Below are 23,020 nucleotides of genomic sequence, written 5' to 3' on the forward strand. Positions count from 1 at the left end.
CATAGGTGGCTAGAAAGTGGATTTTTGAAAATGAAAATCAGTAGATCTTTAAGTATTATCTTTATCCCCAAAAAACAATTTCAAGTTAAGAAGGCAACAAAATGACAACGCATCCTGTACAAAATTATATTCATTAGCAAAAAAAAAGGGTACAAAAGATAACCCTTTATCAAGTACTTTTAATTGTGTTTCAGTCAATGACACAGAGGCAATATTATGTACATTTTGGTAAACATTTATTTCTGTATCAGTACATCCAATAGTGTTTCCAAATTCTTGACTGTATCTGTGCCTTTGTTTTCTACCCCCCATGTCGCTTAACCCTAAAGGGCGATCCATACTTTTCATTTTTTTATGCACTGGGGATTCTTGAATAAGTACATGTTCAGGTTCCATGGTTGAGGATTCCTCCCCTGATGTACTGCTGAAATCTGTCTTGACTTTTTCAGTATAGACCTTGGTCTCTTTTTCCTAAATCTAGTTTTTCATGAATCCCCCTCCCTGAACTGCACATATTTTTTAGTTCCAAACGGTTTCCCCTCCGCATAATCCACCACATCCCTTTGAAATTTGTGTATCTTCTTATTTTTTAATGTTTCTCCAAATAAAGTAGTTCTTTGGAGAGCTTAGATAGACATGAGTTATAAACTGTTTGTCTCTCAAAGGATTTAATATTTTCACATAGTATTTTGATATCTGCAACATTAGTGTCAATAATTCTTTCATAAAAAGAATTTAAAATCTCAACAAACGCCATTGTTGCTGTATGTTGGGCTTTCCCCCATTCCTCATTCAATTGTTCATCTGGCTTGCTAACAAATGGTTGAGTTTTAATTCTAAGTCCTCTTGGTGTTATCTTTTTGGCCTTACAAGCCTTAAACAACCTTAAATGCCAAACATTGCTTCTGAGTTGAGTCATGCTTTTGGTCAACTTAAAAAAACAGTCCCTGCAGGAATCCCCTGGATCTTTTACTATATCATCACATATACAAATGCCTTCCTCACTAATACCAAAAATCTGAACACCATCCTTATCTGTGGATAACCCCTGTAGTATAGTTATCAAATCCATTTGTACTCTGTTGTTTATAAAGCGTTTATATAAAGTGTTTATCTTGACTGACTAGAAAAAAATCTTTTGTAATAAATTGGATAGTGCAAACAGCAATGTCCATACACCAATGTTATATCTGTAATACGAGGGAGCAAACCACCAGACAGTATGTAAAGACTTACCAGTAATCAAATATATCATGAATCCCAATAACATACAGCCAGTTGGGTTTTCAATATATGCCACCTATAGTTTGTCCAAAGATTCTCACTAATCTAATGGTCTATAAAAGTTATGCACACATGCCCCCAGTCATTGTTGTAACAGTTAAACTCCACTAACATCAATTTATAAGCAGCTATACTGTAATGACCACCTGCAATAGACACCAAAACGTCGTTACGGTGGATCATCACAAAAAATATATAATTTAGTGCTTTTCCTATGAGCCATATACTTCAAACATCATAGCCATCCGCAACGGATATCAACTGTCATTCATTAAGTATGAAAAGCAGAATACCTGACAATAAACACCTTCCCATCATCAGTTTCTGTTATAAAACATGAGTAGCTGCTTAATCCACATTCGACCCCCAAGGGCCCAATAAGTTCAGATTAACAATCTGAGTACAAGTGCATAACAACTAAACCATAGATTACCCCCTAAAAAGAGGCTGTATGTGCATGTATTACATGTATAAACACCAATGAAAGTCCAATAAACCTAAAAAACACCTAATTAGTCCATTTGACAAATTACTATCTGTGTAGCGAATGTTTACTCCCCCTATTTCAAGACTTAGTCAAATAAGCACTTGATAAGCATAAATGTATGTTCGAAGAGAAAATGAAAAAGTTATGACATTATGAATATAAAAAACATAACTTTTGAAGTGACCAACATACAACCACATGTTATTTATGTATATCAATCACATTGCTCTAGTATCAGTGGGTCATTATCATCAGACCCGAGGAAAAACATGAAAACATAATTTTTGACAAACCTAGTTTGTTCAACTAAAAGTCTAGAGACCGAAAAAAATGAAAGACACTTTGAAGTCCTTGTTTCATATTCACAAGAAAATACAATCCCAAACCGTAACAGCAGAATAAGTCCCCCTTAACAGTATTTGTAGAACCGTGATTTTTCCACATTAGCAACAGTCATAAGAAAGCCCAAAAATAACGGCCCCAAATTGTTCATTTATGTATCCTGAAATCATAAAGTTCCATATTCGATCTTGACAAAGAAATGCAGTCCCAAATGATGACACAGAAAAATGTTATTTTGTAGAATTTTGGCAAGCCGATAACCGCTCCACAATCAAACAGTCATAAAAAAGCCCAAAACAGATGATATGAGATACTCAGCCCGAAAACCATTCGCACACTTGCCCCAAAATTGATTGAGAAATGATACAATTATGTAATTGTATAGACAAATTCTGTCCCCGTATAGTTGGTAATCACAAAACAGAGTTTTAATTCTCACCAATGATGCAGTACACAATAGTGGCTCCCATTAAGCAAAATGGCTGCTTTCGATGTCTCAATCATGAGGGACACAGTCTACTGAAGTAGCTGGCCAGGAAAGAATAGAATTAAGTGGCCAATATTGGATAACCTATTATGAGTGAGGCTATTTGAAAAAGTGTTACTGCATTAGTCTATATGAACTGAAACAATACCACTTAGTAGTCCCATTTCAACACAGATCTTTGGTCAGGTAATACAAAATCATTTAATCAATATATGGGATGGAAACCACAATAACAGATCTCTGGTAGATACTAGGAATATGCTGAACATGTAGGCCCATTGCAGTAACACTTGTCAGTTTTATGGCTCTGTATTTAACATGATGGATTTTTCTGCCAACTTTCCAGTTTTTAAAAGCCCAGGATAAATTTCTCAATTTACTATACGTTGGAATCTACCATATCAACTGTTATCACAGTTCTTAATTGAAAGATGATTTCTCATGCCATTTAGGTTTAAATTTACCAAGGCAGTCTCACAGTAGGTGTTGTAAGATGAATATTCCAAATATTTGATATTCATATAAGCCTATATAATATGCTGATAAATATATCAACGATTATGGATATGAAATATGGGAGATGTAGACTGATGGGTGAGTATTTAGTACAGCATACTGTGATTGAAAATGTGAATACCTTCAATGACCTGGGTATATGTATAGATCCAGCTTTGAGTTTTTTATGATCATATGATCATATCAGCCAATTGTCTAATGATAGTTTCAAAACTATAATCTGTATAAAAAGATTTATAAAGTCTAGGAAACCATTTGTGGAACCTAAGGGTGTCCTTGGGGCTTATCCTTCTTTGCATTTGTCAGGGGTGATCTTTCATATGCCATACCCACTCTGTTCCCCACCTCCCACACTTGAAGACTATATGAGAGGGTAACTCCTATCTTTAGACCATGCCTCTCATTAGGCAGCATCATTGATGAACACTGTCCCACCTAAGATGGGCATACCCATCTCTCCCTGCCACTCTGTCAGTTCCCTGAGCTGGTAATTAATTCTGGGTCACCTGTGACATAGTTATGGATTTATCAGAGGTGCCGGAAGATGCTGACAGCTGGGGGGTAGAGGTCCAGAAGGGCATGTGGTGTCCTGAAAAGGGCATTCTTTTCTTTTTTCTTCTACTGTTAATTGTAGTAAAATCATAAATGAAACTACTGTCTCTCATCACTCCATTCCATGTGAGAATGGGACATGTACTTTCACCTGAATGCCTGGCCTTTGAGTATACCATTCAAAAAGACTGCCTGTGTGCTCAAAACCTGAATGAGAAATTAAAGAAGGACAAATATTTTAACAGGCAACATTCAATTCTAGTGTCTGTGTGTTATTTGAGCATTGCAACGCATAAACTACATAGTGGTGAACAATAATTGTAATTGCTATATGGCAAGGACTCTTTGGTTGGAGTCTGTTTCTGGCCATAGTCCAGACAGCCTAATGTGCACTTTATATTGTGAAAGCAGATATAGTGAAGACAGGTTGGCAATTTCAAAATTGATTGATTTATTTATTTTATTTATTTGACATTTGTTGACTGGGTTAGTCCGTCTGAGCTAGTGACCTTTTTCAGTGGAGGGTTGGGGAGAAAAACACCACAATACAAAACAGTGCAAGTACAAAAATCAAAGTATAAAGTTTGGAAGTAAAAACGAAAAAGACATTTACAGTTATAAAAATTTGCTGCTCCACAATGAAAAGTATACAATTCAAAAGTACAAATTATACAGATGATAAAAATCATAGTTAAAAAAAAATGTATTCCCTGTATGGAAAAGGCTAGTGTAGAATAAATAATAAAAAAATATAAAGGAAAAAGTAGGACAGATGAGCAAAGATAGAAGAAGAAAATGTCTGTAAGTGGAAGTTTACAGATTAGGGGAGAGTATAGGAGAGCATATGGTACAAGCATAGGTAGCAAAGAAGCAAAATAAATGTTGGTGATTTAGTATTAGAAACATATAAGTTAATTTTGCAAGTAGTAGTATGAGGGTAAGAGATGGGCAGAATAGGGATTAGGGAGAGTAGAATCAGAATACTAGAGATTGTAAAATGGAGGGGTATGGAGAGCGGAAGATGAAAAATGAGTTAGTTTAAAGGAAGTTAGTAATAAGTTACTGGAACGAGTAAATTAGAGGGGTATAAAGAACAGCAGAAGAGTATAGTATGGTAAACAAGAAGTAAGGTTAGATAATATTATTGAGGAAACAGAACTAATAAAGAGGAAAGTGAGGGAGGGAATAAAGTAAAAGAAGAGAAAAGGAGGGAGGAAATGTATCTTGGATGGTTACATTGACATCGCCGGAAGCTGTAAAGCTAATTTCTGAGAGTTGTCCTGAATTTATGTGCATAAGTAATATTTCTGATACCCAAGGGAAGCCTATTCCATGATAGATCAGGATGATAGCTGTATAGGTTTTGTCCAAGGGATTTTTAGGTTTATAGATCTGTAAGAGACATTGGTCAGAACTTCTGAGGGAGCGTGGTGGGTTATAGATGGAGACTAAAGAGGATAGGTTGAAACATCAGGAGGGCTTATTAAGAGTAGTGTGGATTAACAGAAGTTGAGAGTATATGGGTTGGTTTGGAAATTTTAGCCATTTGAGGGTTTGGAGACAAATACAGTGTTTTTGGGGACATGTCGGCTGCTATAAAAATTATATATATTGACCTCTCAGCACTATAATCAGAAATAGACTAAAACGAAAATGCATGCTTCAGTTTCATCTGGTATGGCCTAGAGTATTGTGGACAATAAATGCTGGTTTCTGAGTTTGATTAAAATAACACACACACATATAGGTACAGCCACAGACTTTGCTACTTAAATCTGCTTTATGAATTTTCAGTCCACCTAGTATGTCAGAAATGAACAAGTGAGCAGAAGTTCTGAAAAATCTTGTAATGTCTAGATTGTACCTGAACTCTCTGTGGACATCCAAAGTATGAAGTATCCTTTCTCCCTCATGTTGGGGCTCAGGGAATAACACAGGTATAAGGATAGTTTGGCTTTAAGAAAATTTGAATTCCAATTTAAGCATAAAATAAGGATTAGTTCTCAAGGAAACCCTGTCCTGTGGAAAATAGAAATAAAATTGACCTACCATAAGAACTTACAACTCAGATATTCTTCTTGCAGAGGTCAGAAGAACCTCAAGTCAGCCAGATGAGCTGGTTCAAATGAAACAACTGTTAGCTTCTCTAACACAAAATGAATGTTCCAAGGAGGAGCCACTGGTTTTCTTGGAGGTCTCTAATGCAAAACTCCCCTTAAAAGTATGTTGACATGGGAATACCTTGAAAAGGGGTATCCATGGGCAGACATACTGAAATGGCAAACAAATAAACCTTGATGGAGGAGTAAGACAGGCAAATAGGAAAGCAACTCACACAAATATTGTAAAACAAGTGAAACACTACTCTGACTGGGTTCAGGTTATGTTTTGGCATCAACTAGAAAACATTTTCCATTTGCTAATATATGATTTTCTAGTAGATGGCTTTCTTGCCCCTATTAGTACCTCCTGCACATCCTGAGTAAACAAGTGCCTAAAAGGTATGAAGACCCTGAGATCCAGGCAGTCAAAGTTGTGTGAAGTTGGCATGTATAAAATGTCTCCATTCTTTTAACAAGAAACATCTTTAATAAATTATCACTTATGATATAAGCAATCATACATTTATATAAATGAAAACAAACCATATTGACATATTTTTGTTGCAAACATGATACAGCGCTTATAATCTAACCTTGTCAGTTATTGTCAGTCAAACATTACAAAGCTCATTCAATTCCTGCCTTCCCTTAAACATCATTCCTCCTTCAAAACATTATTCTGCATGTATTACTCCCACCTTTCTTATTTTGTTCATGTCCTTTTTTTCCTACCCATGTCTAAACCTCCCACGTCTAGTTGTTTTATCTCTGTTATTATATTCACTACTTCTAGTGCAGCTGGTTTGGACTTTGATTTCTATTTTCAAGTAAATACTTTTTGGCAGTCACCATAATTAGACTCAGCAAGGCCTTACTATGTCTAGATAATTTCAATTCTGTAAAATGGATAAAAAAATAGTTTCCTAAGTTATACCAATTTGCTCACCAAATATTTCTGATAGGGTAATCTGCAGGGGAATTTTTAAAGTCTGCCAACTCATTACAATCCAGAAAATATGTTCCCAATTATCTCTTTTATCTCTGTTCTTGTGTGACTAGATCCAGTCTGTGAGGAAACTTGTGGTATTTGTCCCCGGCCAGTTCCAAAAGAAGGGATAAACACATTGTTTGGGCCAGAAGGGAGTCACCACAATGATCCTGGGGGATTCTTTCTAAATCTTCAGAATTGCCTTGAGTATCCAAAAGTGTAGCAAAGCATGCAGAATATTCCTACCAAGAAAAGGAAAAGCTATCTGTCTTCCAGGCCTTCTTGCATGAAGTCTTAGAGCAGAATTTTGCCAGAGGATTGTTCATTGTGAAGGCAAAAAAGGCCTACTTGAGGAACTCACCACAGATGGATCAGATCTTGGAAACCCCCCAGTCTTGTTTCCATTCATGAAGGTCTGCCTTTATCCTGCCCAGCTTGTCTGCCACACAGTTTTGCTCTGACAGAATGTAGGAAGTAGAGTGGAATTCTGTTGCAAAGTTATATCCCATGATAACATGTTTAGTCTACAAATGGGTAAAACCTGGTTCCCCGTTGCTTTTTTATGTACCACATCACTGTGATATTCTCCGTAATAATTTGAAGTGGTCCTGTGGACCAAAGGTGATTTAGAGTGCTGAGTGCCTTGATAAGGAAACTTTCCTTTTCATTTATGCGCTTATTTCTTTCTGTATTGTCCCCCGTTACATTTATGCATTTGTGTCTGTGTTTGTTGTCACAGATACTTTGCACTTTTATCCCCCTAGCAAAGTGCAAAGTGACTGTGGTAACTGTTTTGGAGCAGAAGGGAAGAGGGAGAGAAATGGATTCAGTTTACTTGTTGCCTCCACCAACTGATTTCTCTTCACACACATCCCAGAACTGGAATCTGAAAGGATAACGGGTGTTGGTGCTGAGACAAAAGAGACTTCAGTTACCATTGTATCTTTCTCATGTGGAGGAGTCTTACCAGAGATAGCATGAGAATCATAGATGCCATGAGACTCAGAATCCTGAGATATTCCCTCCCTTGCCCAGTAAGGGTAGGTACCCCAACAGTCGCAGAAGACACTGCTAACCCCCAGTCCATAATGACTTCATGTGTAACACCAGAGGGATCAGGAGAAACAGCTTGGAATAGATCTAAATGCAGATATATTTTTTTCCTGTGGAAGAAAAGCTCTTTGTACTAAGGTTCTCTTGGAATCCCAGCCTGCATATGAAATTTCTCAAAGAGAGAGATTCCAGACACTTTGAAAAAAATTTATTTTATTTATTTATTTATTTTACATTTGTTGACCGGGATAGTCCAACTGGATGCATGTCCATTTTCAGTGGAGGCCCAGGGAGAAAAGCTCCAAGGGTAAGCAGATACAGCATTACATAATATCAGCATTACATATTACAAACATACTATTTACAGAGATTACATAAGTAAGTAAGTTAAACAAGTTCCACAGGTTACAGTTAATCCTGAGCACAAGTCAGGATTAAATTAAATTACACAGTAAACTGGTTAACAGATTTTTACACATTCTAGAGAGAGTTAGCCAGGCTTGATACATTGACATAGCCAGTTAAGTGACAAATGTTGTTTGAGTCTAGTTTTAAATTGACCTAAGGTGGAAAGTAAGGTAATATCAGCTGGAAGAGAGTTCCAGGATCCACTTACAGAGTTTGCAAAGAGAGAATCACCGGCTGTGTTATTAATTTTGCTAGTCTGAATTAGTAGTTTGTTAGAGGATCGAAGTGGTCTCGGATTGCTATAGGGGGTGATAATAGTTTTAAGAGCAGGAGTATTTTACAGATTATAGAGGATTTTATAGGCCATAATCAGTTGGTTATACTGGATTAGGCTGGGTAGTTCATGCCACCCAAGCTGATTTAGATTGATGCAATGATGTGTCCTAAAAGGCAGCCCAGTGGCAAACCTGGCAATGTGGTTGTAGCAAATTGAGAGTTTGTTAAGGACAGTCTTGTTTAAATTCAAGAGTAGAGGGGATGCATACAGAAGGGTTGAAAGAAGGTGAGAGTGAGCTATGGCAATTTTAGCTGAAGGGGTTAGGAAGGCTTTTATTCTGTAAAGTGACCCTAGTTTTTTATTGATGGGTTTGATAGTTTGGCTAACATGTAAGTCACATTTTAGATTATTGTCTATGATGACACCTAATAGTTTTGTAGATGGGTCAGGGGAGATTATTGTGCCATCATTTGATTTTATGGTAAAGGTGAAAGCGGTAGACCTACATGTTGGTGAAAATAACAGCATTTTATTTTTTTTGGGGATTTAGGATCAGATGATGTTCAGAAAGCCAGTTTTCTATTGTATTAAAGGTGGTCTGTGTAGCTGACCATAACTCTACTGGAGATGTGGCTGAGCAAATCAGAGTAGAGTCATCAGCATATTGGATACAGCTGACTTTTGGGATGACAGTATAAAGGCTGTTAATGAAAATGGAGAACAGCAAGGGCCCTAGTATAGAGCCATGTGGTACTCCAAGGGTGTTAGGTAGAAGGTTAGAGAGTTTGTTCTGCCAGAGGACAGCCTGCTGTCGACCATTCAGGTAGGACTGAAACCATTGAAGGGCTCCTGTTTGCAGGGTGTGGATTAAAAGTTGGTGATCAACCATATGGAATGCCTTGGAAAGATCAAAAAAGAGGGCTGAGGATATATAATTATTGTTGCGATTATGGTTTATGGTGTTGGTAAAGGCTAGGAGGGCTGAAGTAGGGATATGATGATGATGGAAGCCATGCTGAGTGTCTGCCATAAGGTGATTCTGGATCAGGTGGTGCATGAGTTGTCTATGAATACATTTTTCCATAATATTTGCAAGTGGAGAGAGTATAGCTATTGGCCTATAATTGGAGAATTTAGTAGAGCTGCCTCCTTTGTGAAGTGGGATTACATAGGATATTTTGCAGATGGTGGGAATTTTAGCTTCTACTATGGTTCGATTGATTAGTATTCAGATGGGGTAAGCAATAGCATCAGCTGATTTTTGTAGGTACTCAGCAGGGATTTGATCAGCAGAAAGTGTAGTGGGTTTTAATTTTTTGATCAAGGTACGGATAAGTGAAGTGGCGACTGGTTGGATGCTGAACGGGAGTAGGTTTCTAGGGGTGCTACTTTCAGGACCAGGGTAGCTAGGAGGTAGTTGGCTAGCTAGGGCTTGAATCGTCTCAGTAAAGAATTGGTTAAAACTATCAGAAACATCTTCGGGGGTTTTATCAATAGTAGCAGCAGGGATTGGGGTTGAAGTTTGTCCAGGATGTAGTAGATTATTTAAACCTGCCCAAAACTTCTGAGGGTTATTTTGATTTACTGTCTGTAAATTACAGTAGTATTGTTTTTTGTCTTGTAAAATTGAATTTTTGGTTTTGTTCCTGGATTGCCTGTATTTAATGTGATCTTGAGGGTCTTTAGAAGAATGCCATAAAGCCCATGCTTTGTTTCTAAGGGTAATTTTGAGTTTAGACTCTATAGAAAGCCATGGCGCTGTTTTTGCCTTGGTTCTCTTTGAACAAACAGGTGCATGCAAATCAAGGATCTCAAGGAATTTGTTGTTAAAGTATGCTACTGCTTCCTCTAAGGGGAGGTGTTTTAGAATAGACCAATTACATGAGTTTAGTTCTTGTTGGAATTTGGCAGGGTCAAAGTTTTTATTGTTTCTAACCTTTCTGAGTAAGGGTTGTTGGGAATTAATGGTTTTGTGCTTAATTACATATGTGAGAAGGTGATTGTTTAGGCCATTAAGGAGGGTACCAGAGGTGTACAGTTGGGGGTTGACTATTTATGAGTACCCAGTCAAGTATACTTTCTTTTTGGTTGGGTTTACCTATCCTGGCAGGGGTGGATATAATTTGTGTAAATGCATGCAGGTTAATATGGGTGGTTGGGGATTCTGAGGAACAGGTGCCCCGGTCTGTGTTAAAGTCTCCAAGTAATAGGGTTTCTTGGGGGTAGTGACATGATAGCCAGTTCAGGATATCTTCAAATGTAGATATATTGTTACCTGGGGGAATGTACATGCAGATGATATTAATGCATTTATTTTTATTAAGTTGCAATTTGGTGGCAATAATCTCTGAGTTATTAATTGGAGGTGGTTGTATTACATCTATGGTGACATTCAACTCAGATTTATAGAGTACAGCTACTCCACCCCCATTCCTCGAAGCACAATCCAGCCTGTGTATGTTGTACCCAGGTGGTAACACTTCATTGTCGTTAGTGTTAGGTTTTAATCAGGTTTCAGATAAACAGAGAAGCTCAGGGGAGTGGGCATCCAGAAGTGCATGCAATTCATGTACCTTATTATTAATGCTTCTAATATTGAGATGACAGACTAGGAGAGAGTTAGTTGGCCTATTAATTGTAGGTTTGTAGCTCAGATTGCAAGTAGAGGGGGTATGTGTATCTGAAGTGAGTGGGCCAGGGTTGGGGTGAATATCACCACCACGTATTAGGTTGAGTCTATACTTGGTGATGAACTTCAGGAATTTGTTTATTAGTTTGTGGTAGTGTTTGGATCTAGAGCTAATGTGCCTGGGGTTGAGATGTTGATAGACTGAACAAGATGTTGGATAGGATCTGGTACTGTAAGTATGGATGAAGGTGGAAGGATTTACAGCTGGGGTGATAGTAGGACCTTTTGGGACCTGAAATCCCATGAGAAACTGGTTTTCATACAAGTTAAGGAGGTATGGTATGAACAAGAGGGGTAGTAAAGAGGAGTATATCATTATCTGTGATTCAGCTAGTGAGTTAAGAAACTGTTTTACCTGGTGATGCAACACCAGAAGATAGAGTGGTGAGGTAAAGGTACTGGAAGGGGGATGGGAGAATGCCAGATGAAAGCTAATAGGTGCTATTAAAATGTAGGTAGTAGAATGGGGGAGGGTGGAGTGGGTGGAATTATCCCAGATGAAAGCAGATAGGATCTAGAAAGTGGGGGAGTGGCTATAGTACTATAAATTTAGAGGTACTGGGGGCGGGAGGTAATTGGGGGCAGGGAGGGGAGCGAAGAGAGCCCGAGCGTAGCGAAGGGCTATTGCAGTTTACAAGGTTTCCTATGGTGTCCTAAAGCTATAAGGTAAGTATTACAGCTCTTAATGTAAGAGTCAATTTGCTTAAGTTACAGGGGAAGGAGGCAACCACTCAAGTAGAAAAAAAGAGCCATATGGCTGACCAATATGGTGACCTGCTTAATTACACAGCACTGTAAGTGAAGGCTTAACAAATGCTTTTTGTGTGCAACTTACTCTGTTTAAATGTTGAGAGAAACTGACTGCAGTCCTGTAGACACCGTTTTGTAGGGAACTGTAGATTTCAACTAGGAAAAGAGAAAAGCAGAGATTCTAGGGTATGCATAAAGGAAACAACAGGCAGTTATAATGCATTCAGAAAGGTTTGGTGGGGGGGGGGTAAAGTAGCATACTTCAGAATGAACTAAGATTTATAGCTAAGAAACCTAAGCAAGAGAGCAATGCAGTAAATAAACACTTGCCAGATTTTAATGATATACCAGAAAAACTAAATCAATTGTTCACAATTGTACAACTGGAAAATTGCCAGTAAAAGCACTTCAGGTATAGCTAGCCCAAGTTATTCAAGTTATAAAAGCACTTCTTCAATGTGTCTGTGCAATTCAAACATTAAAAACACATGCAGCAAGTAGGAGCTCTGATTATACACTTTCTCTAGGTACAGGTTCAGTTTAAACACAAATATTACCACAGAAATTCAGTAAAGTCACTAGCTACTTATAGAGCCTCTGGAAAAAAAAATAGAGCAGTCTGTGCGGAATCAGAATTTAGCAGCAGGTCATTCAGTTACACAAAAAAACAGTAAAAGATCCATACAATGAAGAAACTTACACTAAATCACACCAGGTCAGCCAAGGGGGAAAGAGAGAGGGAAATCCTAAGCACCTAGATTTGAAAATGATGCCTGCACTGAATTGTAGCAGTTTAACCTGTTTGAGGAAGGAGGTGGGTGGGGGGAAAGAGAAGGCAGTAGGAGGGGTTACAGGGAATACCCTGATTGACTCAAGACACCACACCAGAGGTAAGTTGAATGTAAGGGCCTAAAATCTGCACTCAGCACTGTGTTATTTGCACTCAGTACTTTAATTTTAATGTTACTTGCACTCAGCACTGTAATTTCACTTATGTTTAGCAGGACAGACAGACCAACAGTATGCAATTTTGAAAATTTTTACAAGGGTTACTTGTTCAAATGACAGGCTGTTGCATTTTACAAGGTTTCCTAAGGTTTCCTAAGGTGTTCTAAAGCTATAAGGTAAGTATTACAGCTCTTAATGTAAGAGTCAATTTACTTAAGTTACAGGGGAAGGAGGCAACCACTCAAGTAGAAAAAAAAGAGCCCTATGGCTGAGCAATATGGTGATCTGCTTAATTACACAGCACTGTAAGTGAAAGCTTAACAAATGCTTTTTGTGTGTGCAACCTACTCTGTTTAAATGTTGAGAGAAACTGATTGCAGTCCTGTAGACACCATTTTGTAGGAAACTGTAGAGTTCAACTAGGAAAAGAGAAAAGCAGAGATTCTAGAGTAAGCATGAAGGCAACAACAGGCAGTTATTATATAATAATGCATTCAGAAAGGTTTGATGGGGGGGGGGGGTAAAGTACCATACTTCAGAATTAACTAAGATTTATAGCTAAGAAACCTAAGCAAGAGAGCAATGCAGTAAATAAACATTTGACAGATTTTAAAGATATACCAGAAAAACTAAATCAATCGTTCACAATTGTACAACTGGAAATTGCCAGTAAAAGCACTTCAGGTATAGCTAGCCCAAGTTTTTCAAGTTATAAAAGCACTTCTTCAATGTGTGTGTGCAATTTAAACATTAAAAACACATGCAGCAAGTAGGAGCTCTGACACTTTCTCTAGGTACAGGTTCAGTTTAAACACAAATATTACCACAGAAATTCAGTAAAGTCACTAGCTACTTATAGAGCCTCTGAAAAAAATAGAGCAGTCTGTGCAGAATCAGAATTTAGCAGCAGGTCATTCAGTTACACAAAAAACAGTAAAATATCCATACAATGAAGAAACTTACACTAAGTTATACCAGGTCAGCCAAGGGGAAAGAGAGAGGAAAATCCTAAGCACCTAGACTTGAAAATGATGCCTGCACTGAATTGTAGCAGTTTAACCTGTTTGAGGAAGGAGGCGGGTGGGGAAAAAGAGAAGGCAGTAGGAGTGGTTACAGGGAATACCCTGATTGACTCAAGACACCACACCAGAGGTAAGTTGAATGTAAGGGCCTAAAATCTGCACTCAGCAGTGTGTTATTTGCACTCAGTACTTTAATTTTAATGTTACTTGCACTCAGCACTGTAATTTCACTTATGTTTAGTAGAAAAGACAGACCAACAGTATACAATTTTGGGAATTTTTACAAGGGTTACTTGTTCAAATGTCAGGCTGTTGCAGTTTACAAGGTTTCCTAAGGTTCCCTAAGGTGTCCTAAAGCTATAAAGGAAGTATTACAGCTCTTAATGTAAGAGTAAATTTACTTACGTTACAGGGGAAGGAGGCAACCACTCAAGTAGAGAAAAACAGCCCTATGGCTGACCAATATGGTGACCTGCTTAATTACACAGCACTGTAAGTGAAAGCTTTACAAATGCTTTTTGTGTATGCAACCTACTCTGTTTAAATGTTGAGAGAAACTGAGTGCAGTCCTGTAGACACCGTTTTGTAGGGAACTGTAGAGTTCAATCTGTTTAAATGTTGAGAGAAACTGATTGCAGTCCTGCAGACACCGTTTTCTAGGGAACTGTAGAGTTCAATCTGTTTAAATCTTGAGAGAAACTGATTGCAGTCCTGTAGACACCGTTTTGTAGGGAACTGTAGAGTTCAAACTAAGTCACACCAGGTCAGTATACATAGGCAAGAGTCTGTATACATAGGCAAGACATGGAAAAATGGAAAAATGTGGATACCCTGTAGCCTGCTATGTGCAATAACTGGAGCTAGACACGTTATGAACACTCTTGGAGCAGTGGATAGCCCAAACAGTAAGGCAAAGAACAGATAATGTGACTCCGAGACATAAAAATTTAAAAAAATCTGAAGCCTTAATTGATAGGAATTTGATGATAAGCATGTTTTAAATCTAAGGTTACCAAAAAAATCTCAAATGGGGAAGAAGGGGAAAGAGATTATTTTATAAAAGGATCTTGAACTTGGGCACTATCACAAACTGGTTTAAGAAAAAGGTTCGTAACTGATCTCCAGGCATTTTCTTTTTTGGCATCAGAAACATTCTTGAATGAAAACCTTTTCCCCACTGGAAAAAAGGAAATATTTCTATTAACCCTGTAGATCAGTATGTATGTATACCTTTAATAAGCTTTCCATGGGCTTGCACAAGTGTATAAATACTGAGCACATGCAAGCCTGACTGCCATTTTGTAGTAAGCTGTTGAGATGTAAGCATGCATGTCTGTGTAGTTTGTCAATAAGCTCATTTATATTTTGTACTGCTGCTATCCATCCTGATGTGTTTCTGTGTAATAAAGCATATAAATGAGCTACCAAACCTGTTTGTCTTCAATTGTAAACTAAGATGAGCAACATGGTTTCAGAGTGGGATCCTGATTCAAGACCAATAGGCACTCAGTTAATGCTGGATGAATACAGAGGAATGGATCATCCCTAATGCGCATATAACTTACAAAAACAGGTCAGAAATGAATGGCAGTTACCAAAACTTGCTTAAATGATTTCTTACTTGAAAAATATAAAATGAAGGACTCAGAATACTCAAAATGAATTTCTAGTTAAACGAAATGTGTGAAACTGTGACATATTAATAAAAATATTCAAAATAGTTACAAAAATGTTTGAAATAATGTCCAAATCACATAAAATAAGAAAAACAACTACATTTTTTTTGCTATGTGCTACTTTTTCACATTAATTGAAGCTATTTGAGATATTCGAGGTGTATGCAGTGTTCACAGGTTTGTACAGTATTACAGCGCAGTTATTTCACAAAATACAGCCATTTCAAAGCATATTTCGCAAAGTACAGTATTTCAAAGAGTTTATTGTGTATTTGAATGTTATTACATGTACTTGGTGTGTGTGCATATTCAGAGGTTCATAGGTTCATACGTGTTTATTAGGCTAATGACCACAAGGACCTTTTGAAGCTTAGCCATTCATCCCAAATCTCTGACAAGTTTTGATACCCTTGTTAAGTGTAAGCATGGGCCTGGGAGATGAACCATTTACAGATTATCTGTGTCCAATAGAGACATAGGTGCCAAACCAGGGATGAATTTCCAGTTTCCCATCCAATTGTCCAAGATGAACTTGAATTGAGTTAGGGACTAATTCTGTTTCACATGGATGGGGAGTCTATTCTTAATTCTTTAGAAAGGGTAATTCTGGGGCTATTTGTTTTGTGGATATGCAAGAGGTCCATCAGAGTGTGGTCTGACAACACCCTGTATGCCAGGCATAGCTCTCCCCTCAAAAGTCTGTAGATAGACAGAATTCAGGGATAGGGACATTTTACTTATGCTCTGTATTCTGTTTGTACATAATTACAAGGGCCATATTTTCAGTGTGTTTGGGCATTCTTTGGTTAAAAGATTTTGAAAACCAGGTCTTTTTGCCTTTGATAATAATATTGCAGAGAATTGGAAAGTGTTTGAGCAAGAATATGATATTTTCATACAAGCTGCATTTTCTGATAAAGTTGCACATACAAAGGCATTTATTCTGCTTAATTTTGCTAGTTCAGAAGCCATAGAATGAGAGTATTCATTTGTGTATACACCTGCTATGTTTGCAAGAGAGGGGGAATCCATCACATAGTGGTACCAGCTGAATCAAGGGAAGACCCAGAGTGCTAAAAAAGTACATTTAGAGAAATGAGTAACCCCTAAATGAATATTACAATGGAAAGGCACTTATTTTACAAAAGAGATCAAAAGCCTGGTGAAACTGACTTGAGAAACAAAGCTAAAACATGCAGATTTGGTGATTTAACGGATGAGTTGATAAAAGACAGACTTGTGTGTGGTATTAAGGATGATGCTGTGAGAAAGATTTTGCTTCATGATAGTGATTTAACTTTGAATAACATCATTGAGATTTGTCAGATATATGTGCTCACAGAAAAACACAGAAATGTGCTTACAAATGAGAAATGCATGTTTCCAGTATATTCTAGTGCTAATGTTCATTGTATGCTGCACATGGTTAAAAGAAACAGGCCCAAGCACATGGCAGCAACTGTGAACCCTGTAACGGTATCTGGTAAACACCATAACTTTCTAACAAATTCCAGAGTGCGCAGAGTCTCAGTGAAGCACAAGGACAAGTCAGCAAACTCAAAGCATGTTCCCCCACCTAGCCTCATAGTCAACTGTTATAATTGTGGTGGCAATCATGTGTGCAAAAGTGAAAAGTGCTTAGCTTTTGATCAGCGATGCCACAGAGGTAAAAAGTGGAACAATTTCCAAAGATTTTGTAAATCAAAAAAGGCTTATTCTTTTATTAAAGGGGAACATTCAAAGAGACAAGTTGATCAATTAGAAAGCCATGATCCAAATTTGTATGTTGATGGTGTGTCTGTGCTTCATGAAACAGTCACTGCAGTAGATTTATGGGCAAAGAAAGAAGTATTTTCTACTGTTTGGATAAATGGAAGACCAATAGAGCTTAAAGTTGACATTGGTTCAAAGTGCAATGTTATGTCGGCAGAAACATTTGCTAGAGTATGCGCTGGAGAGAAGCTTGATCTGGCAAAGTGTGTGAAGCTTGTTGCTTATGGTGGTAAAGAAATTCAGACTGAAGGTTTAGTAATGCTTTCATGGTCCTCTGCTGGGAACAGCTATGGCTTGCGATTTTATGTGGTCAAAAGGCATGTACAGTTATTATTAGGCCTCAGAGACAGTTTGAAAATTGGACTACTTTCATTTAATAAGAAAGTACACCTTGTAAGCTTGAAAGTCCATTATTCTAATTTTGCCCAGTCTATTTTCTCTACCTATGCAGATCTTTTTGAAGACAAATGAGGCTAACTCCCAGTTGTGTACTCCATGAAGTTAGACCCTGAAGTCAGCCCAGTTGTCAGACAGCCCAGAAAGTTCCAGTATCTATGCAGAACAGAGTCAAAGCCAAGCTAGATAAAATGGTGCAGTAGGGTGTGATTTATCCAGTAGATTAACCTACTGAATGGGTATCTTCCATAGTAGTAGCTCATAAGAAAATTTCAGATGATATCAGAATATGTGTTGATCCACAAGATTTGAACAAGGCACTGAAAAGACCTTATCATCCAATGTTTACAGTTGAAGAATTCACTGCTGTTATGCCTAATGCCACTGTTTTTTTTTCTGTTTTTGATGCAAAAAGTTAATTTTGGCAAATTTTGCTTGACAGAAAATCTTCATTGCAAACCACTTTTAGTACTCCTTTTGGCAGGTACAGATTTTTGAGAAAGACATTTGTGATAAATTCTGCCAGTGAAGTCTTCCAACATGCCATGGAACATATTTTTTCTGGGTATCCTTGCTGGTCATTTATTTACCAGTTCAGGTTTATGACCAGATCCTTCAAAGCAGACAGAAACTCTCAAGACAATGTTCAAGCCCTATATCTTTTTCTTGCCATGGTTAACTATGTAGGCAAGTTCATTCCAGACTTGAGTCAATTTTCAGCACTGCTCAGAGAGATAACACATAAAGATGTATCCTGATCATGGTAAGAACAACATCATAGAGCATTTGATGTTCTGAAACAGAGAATTGCCAGGCCACCAACTCTCAGATACAAGGATGTTCACAAGCCAGTTATTCTTTCTTGTGATGCTTCCAAGTTTGGTTTTGGTGCAGTCATTCTTCAAGAGGGTAGACCAGTAGCCTATGCATCCAGAACTCTAACATAAACTTTAATGCGGTATGTGCAGATCGAGGAAAAGCTCTTGGCAATTGTGTTTGCATGTTCAAAGTTCCATGTTTATATTTATGATAGACCTATCCAGATTGAAACAGATCACCTACCTCTAGTCACTATTTTGAGAAAGCCTATGCATACAGCTCCAGCCAGATTGCAATGCATGATGTTGAAATTACAAAAATATAATTTCAACCTTGTCTACACAAAAGGCAAACTTCTTTATCTTGCTGATACATTATCCAGATCACCCAGAAATACAAATGAACAGCATGAAAATGAGAAATTTGATTTTGAAGTCAAATATTTCTTCCACACATCTTGATGAGTTTAGAAGTCATACAACCTCAAATCCAGTTCTTCAGAAGCTCAGACACTTTATCAGTTAAGGATGGCAGTCAGAGCAAACTTGTTTACCTCATGACCTGCAACCTTATTTTCCTTACAGAGATGAGATTTTGTTTGATAATGGTATCATCATGAAAGGTCCAAAAGTGATTGTTTCAAAATCCTTACAACAAACGTATATTAGTATTTTGCATTGTGGCCACATAGGAACTGATTCTACCAAAAGAAGGGCAAGAGAACTAGTGTTTTGGCTTTCTATGTCAAGGGACATTGACAGAGCACTTTCATCTTGTTCTGTATGTAATAGTACTAAGCCACATCAACAGGAAGAACCACTTCAGCTAAACCAGATTCCTGAACTACCTTGGTTGACAGTAGCAACAGACATTTTCAAATGGAATGGTCAACATTACTTGATGTTAGTAGGCTCTTATTCATATTGGTTTGAGATCGACCTATTTCCTAACCTAGCATCCAGTACTGTCATTACTAAGATGAAGAATAATTTTTCAGTCCATGGTAGTCCACATAAAATTATTTCATACAATGGTACACAGTTTAAAAGCCAGCAGTTCAAGATGTTTGGTGAAGAGTGGGACTTTACTCATGTTACGACTAACCCTGAGTACCTACAGTCAAATGGTTTGGCAGAACATCCAGTTCAAAGTGTGAAACAATTACTAGAGAAGTCAAAATTAGACAATAGCTATGGTTTTTGGAATCTCTTGAATCTCAGAAATATTTCTTGTGATAAACATCTTGGTTCATCTGCACAGAGACTTCTGTCAAGACAAACCAGAACCACACTACCATTTATTAATAATCTATTGGTGTCATGTGGCAAGAACAACAGATCAGTGAAAGCCCATCTGCTGAAGAAGTGCTTATCCCAGAAGTCCTATTATGATAGGTCACTCCACAACAAGTACAAATATGACTCTATCATTGTCCATGTTGGTGAGAATGACCTGAGATGTACTTCCCTGGACCACATGAAAAGAGACATGGAAGAGCTCTCCGATCTTGTAGCCCAGGCAGGTATGACCCTAGCCCTGAGTAGCATTCTGCCATCACCCAGAATGATACTGCATACAAGGACAAAATGATTGACTTCAAATTGGCTAAGCTTCTGGTGTCATTCTAAGGGGATCCAGTATCTGTCTGCTTGGGATGACATGGTCGACAGACCATGATGCTTTGCCACAGATGGCCTGCACCTGTTGCCCCTGGGATTCCGGATACTGGCTAAGGGTCTTGCTGCCCCTATAGTGCCTTTCTTAGGCAAGGTTCAAATGACAAATTCACTACCATAACAGGAACAGGCAAGCAAAAACTGAGGGTAATGCTACTCAATGCTAGAAGTCTAAATCTCAAAATGCACTCACTCGAGGCACTCCTTAAAATGGAGAGCATCGATATCTGTGCAGTGACTGAGACCTGGTTCAAAGCTCCAGAGAGCACTCCTGCACTACCAGGCTATAACTCATACCACATGTTTCGGCCATGTATCCTGGACCGAAACACCAAAGGCAGAGGTGTGTCCATATTCATTAAGGATACCCACACCTCCAGGCTAGTTGCTCAGCATAATGCATCCAAGGTTATCCAAGAACAACTAACTCTGGGCAAAACTGCAATCCAAAGTGTAGCTTGCTACAGATTCCCCACCATGCCCCAGGATTCCCACTCCTCTTTTCTTGATGTACTGGAAAATATTAGGGTTCAACCAAGTACCCTAATATAGGGTGACTTCAACTACCCCACCATTAACTGGGAAAACTATTCGTGTACCTACTCCTTAGCTCAACACTTTCTGGAATTCTTAAACTCCAATACCCTGGATCAACTTATCCACACCCCCACCAGGGGCAACAATATCCTAGATCTAGTCATTACCAACATGAGTGACCGATGTTCCACACCTATAGTCAACTCCTCGTTGGTCCGATCCGACCATAAGCTAATTATCCTTGATATCCACATCCCGCCCCCACCCCCCATTAAGGAAACCACAGTAAAAAATTTCTTGAAAGCCAACTTCATGCTTCTTAAGACAGAAGTGTTAAACTTCATGACATCCATGCAGATAGACAATACAGTTACAACTATTCAATTCTACACAAATGCACTCTACAAGTACTTACACGAGTACATGGATTGTGCTATCCCAAACAGAACCAAGATGCTATCCTCCAAAAAAAAGGAAGCCAATCTGGTGGTCCCCTGCTATAAACAAACTGTACAACAGAAGGAAGAAACTGTTGCAAAAGAGAGTAAAATCCCATAAGTGGAGGAGCTCCCTGGTCAGCCTCAGTAAGAAGCTGAGATCCCTATAAGATCCTCCAAAGCTAGCTACAAAAACAAAATTGCCACTAATTCCAAGGACAACCACAAAACATTCTATAGCTATGTCAAGAATCTCGATGGCAACACCCAGCTCTGCTCTGAGTTACAGTGCAAAGGCAAGAAAATTACAGAACCAACTGATATTGCCAACATCCTGGCAGATAGGTTCAGTGCTAACTTTACCCCCCCCCCTCACCCCCTAAAGGGCCCATATCTATACGGGAAGAATGCAGAGTCCCTCTAATCACAACTATGCAGGTAAAAGCTGCACAAAAATACAGCATCCATGGGACCGGACAATATCCCAGGCTGTGTTTTACACGAACTTCAGAACTAACTGGTTCCCCACTTAAGCACCATATTCAATAATAGCCTCACATCAGGCTTTGTGCCCACTGAATGGTACACAGCAACAGTTATCCCACTCCACAAAGGGGGAGCCACCACTGATTCCAGGAACTATCGACCTATTAGCCTGACGAGCCTGGTCTGCAAGGCCATGGAACGTATCATCATGGAACTTATAAACAAAGACATTGGTAACCTCCAAACTCTGGATCCCACCCAGTTTGGGTTAGTGAAAGGCAGATCATGCCTCCTGAACCTGATTGACTTCTTTGAGGCAGTCACCAAAGCCGTAGATTAGGGTAAGGTGGTTCACACAGTCTATCTTGACCTTGCCAAGGCTTTCAACACCATCCCCCATTCTGGAATTATAGCTAAACTCACTAAACTAGGTATAAATCCCTACATCACAAGATGGGTTGCCAACTGGCTCACTGACAGAACCCACACTATAAAAGTTGCAGACTCCAAATCTGACCTCAAAGCAGTGACAAGTGGAGTACCACAGGGTTCCGTCCTGGGACCTTTCCTGTTTGGTATCTACTTCTCTGAAGTACAGGCTAACACAGAAGGCCTCTGGCTAATGAAGTTCACAGATGACTGCAAACTAGGAGCCATAGTCAAGTCCCCAAATGATGTGGACATCCTACAGAAGGGCCTTGCTGAGACAGATGCCTGTTGTCAGAGCCATGGCCTCAAGCTCAATGCCAAAAGTGGAGTGTCATCCCCTTTGGCAAAAACTCTGTACCCATGAAGTACCACATAGGCAGCAATCTACTTAACACCGAATGCGTGATAAGAGACCTTGGGACCCAGGTGGACAGTAGTCTCTCCTTTGATAGTCACATCGCCACAGTAGTCAGGAAGTCCTTCTGCGTGGCAAACCTCATCATAAAAGGGCTCTCATCCAGGAAAAAAGAGGTCATTGTTCCCCTCTACTCGACACTCATTAGACCCATTATAGAGTACAATGCCCCTTTTGGAATGTACCTCATAAGACATCTGCAGCAGCTGGAAAGGCCACAGAAGTACCTCACAAAGAGGATTACTGGCCTCAAACAAATGCCCTACACTGACTGCCTCAAAAAAACTCCAGCTTTACTCCATAGCATATCGCCTACTCAGAGGTGATCTCTGCCTAACATATAAAGCTATGTCAAACCCAGAGCTGTTGGGCATGCTACACCTAAAGAAATCCCAATTCCTCTGAGCTACATGCTCGACAGACCTAAACCTTGTCACCACAATAAACAGGACATGCTGATGGGATAGATTC

The sequence above is a fragment of the Protopterus annectens genome, chromosome 12.part0, assembly GCF_019279795.1.
Source record: "Protopterus annectens isolate FY-2018-M chromosome 12.part0, PAN1.0, whole genome shotgun sequence".
In the NCBI taxonomy this organism is placed as follows: Eukaryota; Metazoa; Chordata; order Ceratodontiformes; family Protopteridae; genus Protopterus; species Protopterus annectens.